This window comes from Egretta garzetta, unplaced genomic scaffold, assembly GCF_000687185.1.
Source record: "Egretta garzetta isolate BGI_Z169 unplaced genomic scaffold, ASM68718v1 scaffold426, whole genome shotgun sequence".
NCBI lineage: Eukaryota > Metazoa > Chordata > Aves > Pelecaniformes > Ardeidae > Egretta > Egretta garzetta.
This window is the reverse complement of record NW_009259977.1, coordinates 1,770,674-1,777,555: the sequence shown is the minus strand read 5'-3', so window position 1 is coordinate 1,777,555 and position 6,882 is coordinate 1,770,674.

Genomic DNA, 6,882 nt, shown 5'->3' with positions numbered 1-6,882 from the left:
CATGGTTAGCATCAGCACCTTGCAAATTTTGAATAAAGTTGCCACCAAATGGACTTTGTCTTTTGTTTTCCACAATTTAACCTGGGAAAATCTCTTTTCATGAGCATGCAAATGGTAGGAGGCAGAAAATGAAATAGGAAGAGAAAATAGATTGTGCTGGAATGCATATTGGAGTTAGAGCAATGTCTTTTGACTCCACAAGTATTGTACAAAAAAAAAAAGTCAAGGAAGCTTGATGGAAAAGGAAATTTTGCACAGCTCTTAGGCTGAGTTTAACAGATTGTGCGGAAGGTTAAGTGGTACCGGGATAAAGCAGCATTTTTCGATCTGGAATCAATACCGTCAGGAAGTAGAAACATTTGCCATGAAGTGAGAAACAACACATGGTTATTTCATTATATTTACCTAATAAAGTACCTTTCTTTCATGTAGTATTAAAAAAAGGTCTCATGTGGCATTTAATAAAAGAAGGATGCTTGCAAATGCCTTGGCAGTTAAAGAGGAGTAGATGAGCAATATTTCCTTCAATTTTCTCAGTGTGATACAGTCTGTATTTTAGCATGTAGGAAATTATCCTTCCCATGATGCCTTTATTGGAAAGATAAACAAATATTCTTGATTTTTGCCTTATGATACTCTGCTAGGGAGAAATACCCCTCATGCATCTGTGCTGCAGATTCGAAAACAGTATGTGGTAAGCGATACCCCTCATTCTGCTGTTCCCATCGTGGGTGCAAGCCCCTGGACACCTCGGAGCAATGCAGAGGAGGGCACGGAGAGCTGTAAAATCCCCTGGTGCTCCCCCCTGCCACGCTCCCCCACGGGTGAGAAAGTGGTGAGAAATGCTTCGGAAAGTCAGGCTGGCTTCCTAGTTTTGATTGCCACGTGTGTGGGATCTCACAGGAGGAGCGTGGGCAGGAAGGCAATGGAAAGAGCACTTCCACCTCCACAAGGCATTTAACGAGAAAGCAGGCCCTCCTTCGGAGGCGAAAGACCCGCTGTCACGGCTTAGGGTTGTGTAACCAGGGTGGCACCCACGGGTGCCCGCACCGAGGGCAGAGCTGCGATTGCAATGCGGGGGGAGGGCTGTGGGAATGCAGGATGTTCCCGCACAGGGCTCTGGGTTGGGATCCTGATGTCCCCAATGCTGAGCCATGAGGGGTAACAGCGTCCCAGCCCAGGTTATAAGGTCTAGTTACATTACAGCAGTGCAAGCAGAAGGGTTGTCAGACTATGGCTGCTGTTGCTGTTATATTGTGCAGGTAGGGTTTCAGAGCATAACTAAAGATTTATCTTCATTAACATGCCTTTAATAGCACACACATGTTGCTCGAGGTCTGACAAAGCCTTTCCTTCCCTTCTGTGAGTGCTGGCTCACGTGGGCAGGCGCCAAACCCGTACCTGTGCCAGTTGTCCTCTGTATTTCTCAGATTTGTCAATGGGTAAAAGCCCTGCTGGGTCCTTCACACCCAGAGGGCATTTCCCAGGGATGGGGATAGGGGAAGGAAGGGTGCAGTCTAGTCCCATTTACACAGAGACCTTTTTTATTCGTTTGGGCTCCCTTGTTCCAGACAGCATATTCATAGAATCATAGAATCATGGAATCATTTAGGTTGGAAAAGCCTTTTAAGATCATCAAGTCCAACTGTTACCCTAACCCTGCCATCCCATCACTAAACCCTGGCCCTAAACCCCTTGTCAAAGGCAGGGGCTGTCCAGTGAAGTCCATCTCTAACGGTTTTCCAGGAAAGCAACGCCTATTCCTTAATTCTTGTTGCTCAGAGCTGGTTTTGACAGAAATATTTCAAACACTGGACCTGAAGGACCAGCTACCCCAGTGCTCACTTCCACTTCTCATCACACTCCTGTGGCGTCTGATGGGAATTTGTACAACCAAGAGCAGCTCGTACCTTCTTGGAGTCCCAAGTGCTTCCCAAAGGGGTAGATCAGGCTCGTACACAGCCACCTCTGGGGATGCACTGTTCTGAAAATGGACGGGAGGAAATGCAAGACCTGAGCTGTATTGAGAAGACACTTGTGCATATTTTTCATGATTTCTAACCTTAGCCTGTTACTAGAAAACCCCATCAGGTTGTGCTGGGAAGGATAAGACAACTGCTGAACAGGAAAAAACAACTTTCATTTTCTCGGCGAGCCTGCAGCTGTCAGCTGAACTGATGCCTGCCCTCTCCATAACAACAGCTGGAGCAGCCAAAGCCGGCACGCCGGCAGCGGGCTGCTGGTGATGAACTGTGCAGCTCCAGGCCGTATCGCTTACAGCCAGCACCTCACAGATGCCACTTCCGTTAAAAAAATATAAAATGGGGAGGGGAAAAAACCGCCACAGATGGAAAAATTATTTGCCTGACATTGGAAATTCTTTTTGTTACATGAAGCCTGACATGTGTTACACTGTAAAAGGCAGGCGGGTGAGGTGGGGGGAGAAAGAAAAGGGAAACTGGAGGAAGAAAAAATTCCCTGTGAACTTGCTTTTCACCTGTTGTCTCAGGACAGGGTGTCTGGGCAGGGAGGTGGGATGGCTGGTGGTGACAAGATGGGGCCATCAGTTCGACTCCGAGGCCTCTTTTCCCCTGAAATGTTTACAGGGAGGATGGAGGTTTCTCACAAGCAAGCGGCTTTTTGTTTGCTGGTTTATGCCATAATGAAACTGTACGTTCTTCTCTAGAAAAATCCACTTCCAGATCAACTTGGCGTGAAAGAATATTTGATAATGGGCTCTGATCTGCACACACTGCTCATGCTCACCCTGGGAAATCGTCTGCTGACTGGGGAACAGGGTGTGAGGGAGGTGACAGAGCTGGAAGAGGCGTAGCAGAAATTGTGGCTCCAGCTGATGTCCCTGAAGGTGCCCTTGGGCCGATGGGCCTTGCAGCCATTCTATCTGTGCTCTGCCTGTGATCCCGTGCAGGTTTGGGTGTGCTGGAGGCATGCCAGGGGCTGAAGGCATGGCAGGAGCCCAAACTGACGGATACGGAGGCACAAAGCCACGGGCCGGGGAACGGGTGACATCCTGCAGCCAGCAATGGGGAGGTGGTGTGCCTACATGAAGAAAACATCATTAAAACATCCCTTCCACCAAAGGAGTCATCGGCCCCTTTGCCTGTGGTGAAGATATCAGTCTGATTTGTCAACATGATATAGGAAATGTTCACAGTGAACAGTTCTCAGTAGATGCTTTCCAGGTCCAAAGTGCTTGCAAACACTGATTAGTTACAGTACTGCAGCTTATTAATCACTGCCATTTCTCATTGCTATAGCTCATGTCAACATTTCAGTGCTTTGTCTGGTGCTTATTTCCAGCATAATCCACTTAATCAAAGCTGCTCCCTTCCAGCACATGGCTCATCTCAGGAGCCTCCGATGGTGGCTCGCCTGGCATGTGCACGTTTGGACATGAGCTGCAGCCAGCGCCTCTCACAATCTCCCCTATTTCAGAGCAGAAATAGCCAAGAAGCAGCATGGGACAAATTGTCACCATGCTGAGATGGTGCCTATGCTGGGACTGCTGGTGGCCGAGAGCTGTCGGGAAGGGGGTGAGGGGGAGGTCTAGGAGACATGGAGCCAGATCCTTCCCAGGCAGAAGGCAACGGGCACGGCTTGCAGCTTGATACGCAGTAGATGCAAGAGAAAAATGGTCCCAGTGAGAGTGGTTAAATCCTGGCAGAGGGGCAGAGGAAAGCTGCGGAGCCTCCGTCCTCAGAGCTATTTGAGACTTACCCCAGTGAAGCCCTGGGCAATGTCACCTCACCCTGAGGTTATACTTGTTCTGATCAGGGGGCTGGATTAGAGACCTGTGGGGTCTCTTCACACCTGTATTGCTGTGTGCTCGTGTGACATTGGGCTTTTCTTCCACCTTCCACAATATTCCAAAAATCTTCTGAAAGCTAATAAGTACGTATCCAAGCTGATCAGCCACCAAGAGCTGGATGGCAGCCCTGTAACGGGGTAGGCTTTGCTTGCCTCCACTTTGTCCTCTCCCTACAGCATTAGCGCTTCCACAGGAGCCTGACATTAATTTCCCTCAAATGCTGGAGCTTGTGGAGTTAAGTTTGTGCATTACAGACCCCAGCTTAGCCCTGGGTCTGCTTCCCTGGGTCTGACACTGCCCACCCCTCCCACCTCCCCCAGCCCCATTCCTGTATTTGAGGGTGGGAAGCTGCGCAGCCCCCCAGCTCCCAAGTGCCTCCCAGGGTGGGTAGCAGGAGCCTGCGGCTGCTTTCTGTTCAACAGGGGTGCAAAAAGGCAATAAAGTGTGAAGAGTAGGTGCAGAGGTAACTTTTGCTTCGAACTTCAGCCTCCCCATTAGAGCGAGCTGGAAACATTTGCTGGTGGGAGAATGTTACTGGTGACAGGTCCCAAAATAATTGTGGAGGTGACATGAGTGAGCGACACTGATAATGAACATGAGTTGGTGGAGCTGGCATAATTTCCTGCAGAGCTCTGTGGTCCCTAAGGATGCTTTTACGCCCCCGCCGGGCCTAATTTAAGAGAAAGTTTGGGAGTTTGACTTCACCCTGAATCTAGCCGTCTTGCTTGAACTTTTCCCATTACTCTGATAAAAGATAAACATTAACTCTTAGCTGATTTATACCGAGATTTAGTGTCCAACTATTTTTCAGTCCTCTGGGGAAACATAATTCGGTGGTGACTCACTTTCAGTGTCCCAAACAAACATGTCCAGCGTGGTCGGGGAAGAGATGTGCCATGTCCTCGCCGCCAGGGCAATCCCGGAGGAGGTGACCCCTTCTTGGCAGGAGGGCAGAGATCATTTTCCACAAAGTGGAAGGAACAAACGCCACTCCTGATAGGTCATTTTGCTCACTGCTTTTTGGCCATTGCGATACAGATGCTGGGGAGGGAATTCAGCCTCAAAAAAGTTAATTCATGGCCACAGGGCTTTTTCTTTTGAGAATTTTAAGACATGTTTGCAGCACAGATGAAAACCTCACTGTATTCACCTGTGGGTATTTTCCAGCTCTGGAGGTTTAGATTAAGCCACTTAAGTGCTTTGGGAGGAACAAAGCTCTCTAGTTTTGGAGAAGAGGTAGACACTTTTTCTGACTAAATGGAGAAGACCTTTGGTGTGCAACTGTGTGATTTAGAGATGACCACAGACGTCAGCGCAAGATGGACTGTACCTTACCTAGTCCAGGAATCTCCCTGCTCTTTGGGCTGTGAGACGTCAAGGATTTGGGATGTAGGTCCGGACTCCAGCCTGGGCATGAGGGGCTGCCACGCTGGAGCCATTTGGGGAGCTCAGGATTCAAAGTGGCCATCTGCTGCTTCATCACACACCAGCTAGAGATAACTTCGGATTCGAGTTCCTCTTATGTAGTAGTCATAAACCAAGTGCGGTTCTGTTCTTGCTTTGAGGTCTTTCTGTTAGCTTCCAGTCCTGCAGTTGTACCACCAGGAACAGAGGTTTCCCATGACACAGAGCAGGAAAGCAGTTTACATTTTGCCGAAGAAATCAGCTAGACCGTAAGCGAGTATGCCTTTGGGGGGCTGCATAACTTTTCTGTCCAGACAGGCACATATACTTCCCTTTTGTGCTAATCCACCGAGGACCCCAGCCTCCTCCCTTCCGAACACAACATTACAATTTGCAGTAAGTTAAGTGAGAGAAACCCACGTTTCCTCTGAGACCAGTGCCTCAACCCAGTGTGGAGACTGTATGGGTGTGGGAGAGCTTTCGCACACGTGCACGAGTCGCCTTCACGCCTTCCCTTTGCGCAGGACGAAATAACCGAGGCATCACCGTCAGGCTCTGATAGTCCCCGAGCCCCGAGCAGTCTCCCCGCGACCGACCGACCGAACTAACCGCCCCCCCCCAAGCATGACGTTATATGGTATGGAATAGCTCTTTGGTCAGTTTGGGTTAGCTGTGCTAGCTGTGCTGTACTCCCAGCTTGTTATGCACCTGGGCAAGCAGGAGAAGCTCAAAAAGTCCTTGAGTAGTCTGAGCACTACTTGGCAACAGCTGAAAACATCAGTGTGTTATCAACATTCTTCTGGTACTAAATCCAAAACACAGCACTATGCTAGCTACTATGAAGAAAATTAGCTCTATCCCAGCCGAAACCAGGACAGAGAGAAACCCACGTTTCCTCTGAGACCGGTGCCTCAACCCAGTGTGGAGACTGTATGGGTGTGGGAGAGCTTTCGCACACGTGCACGAGTCGCCTTCACGCCTTCCCTTTGCGCAGGACGAAATAACCGAGGCATCACCGTCAGGCTCTGATAGCAGCTGGGGTGGAGGGCAGGAAAGCTCCTGGAGGAGGGATAGCAGCCAAATCCTGTTGCAGGACTTGGGGGAGAATACTTCTCCCCAGCTTTCCTCTGCACGCAGCCGGGGCAGAAGAGGTCTCCCAACGGCCTCGAGGGCCAAGTCTGTTCTGCCCAATGTGTTGTCCTCCTCTCCCACACGCTTAACTTCCAATGGACCCTAGGAGAAATCATGGGCAGTTGTCCCCTCTTCATGGCCAAAGTGTTTCCATCACATGGGTCAAATCACTGCCAAACTCAAATATCTACCGTGATTCTGCATGTTACAAGCCCTCTCAGCACATTAAAGCTTTCCAACATTATTTTTTCAGATAATTTACAGTTCTTCTCTAAACTAATTAAGTCACTAACTAATTTTCTGACCCTTTCCTTTTCATCTAGGAACTAATTTTATGGAGAGAATTACAAGCTACCCCCTACTTTTCTTTTATGTATGTTTCCTCTAAAAGCATCATAATTAGAGATCTTCAGCTTTAACGCCTCCAGATTATTGCAAATGAATGATGCCTCCATAATGAATAACCTAATAAGCACGTTATCAACCTTTATTATTTCTAGGCAAAGTGCAAACAAATG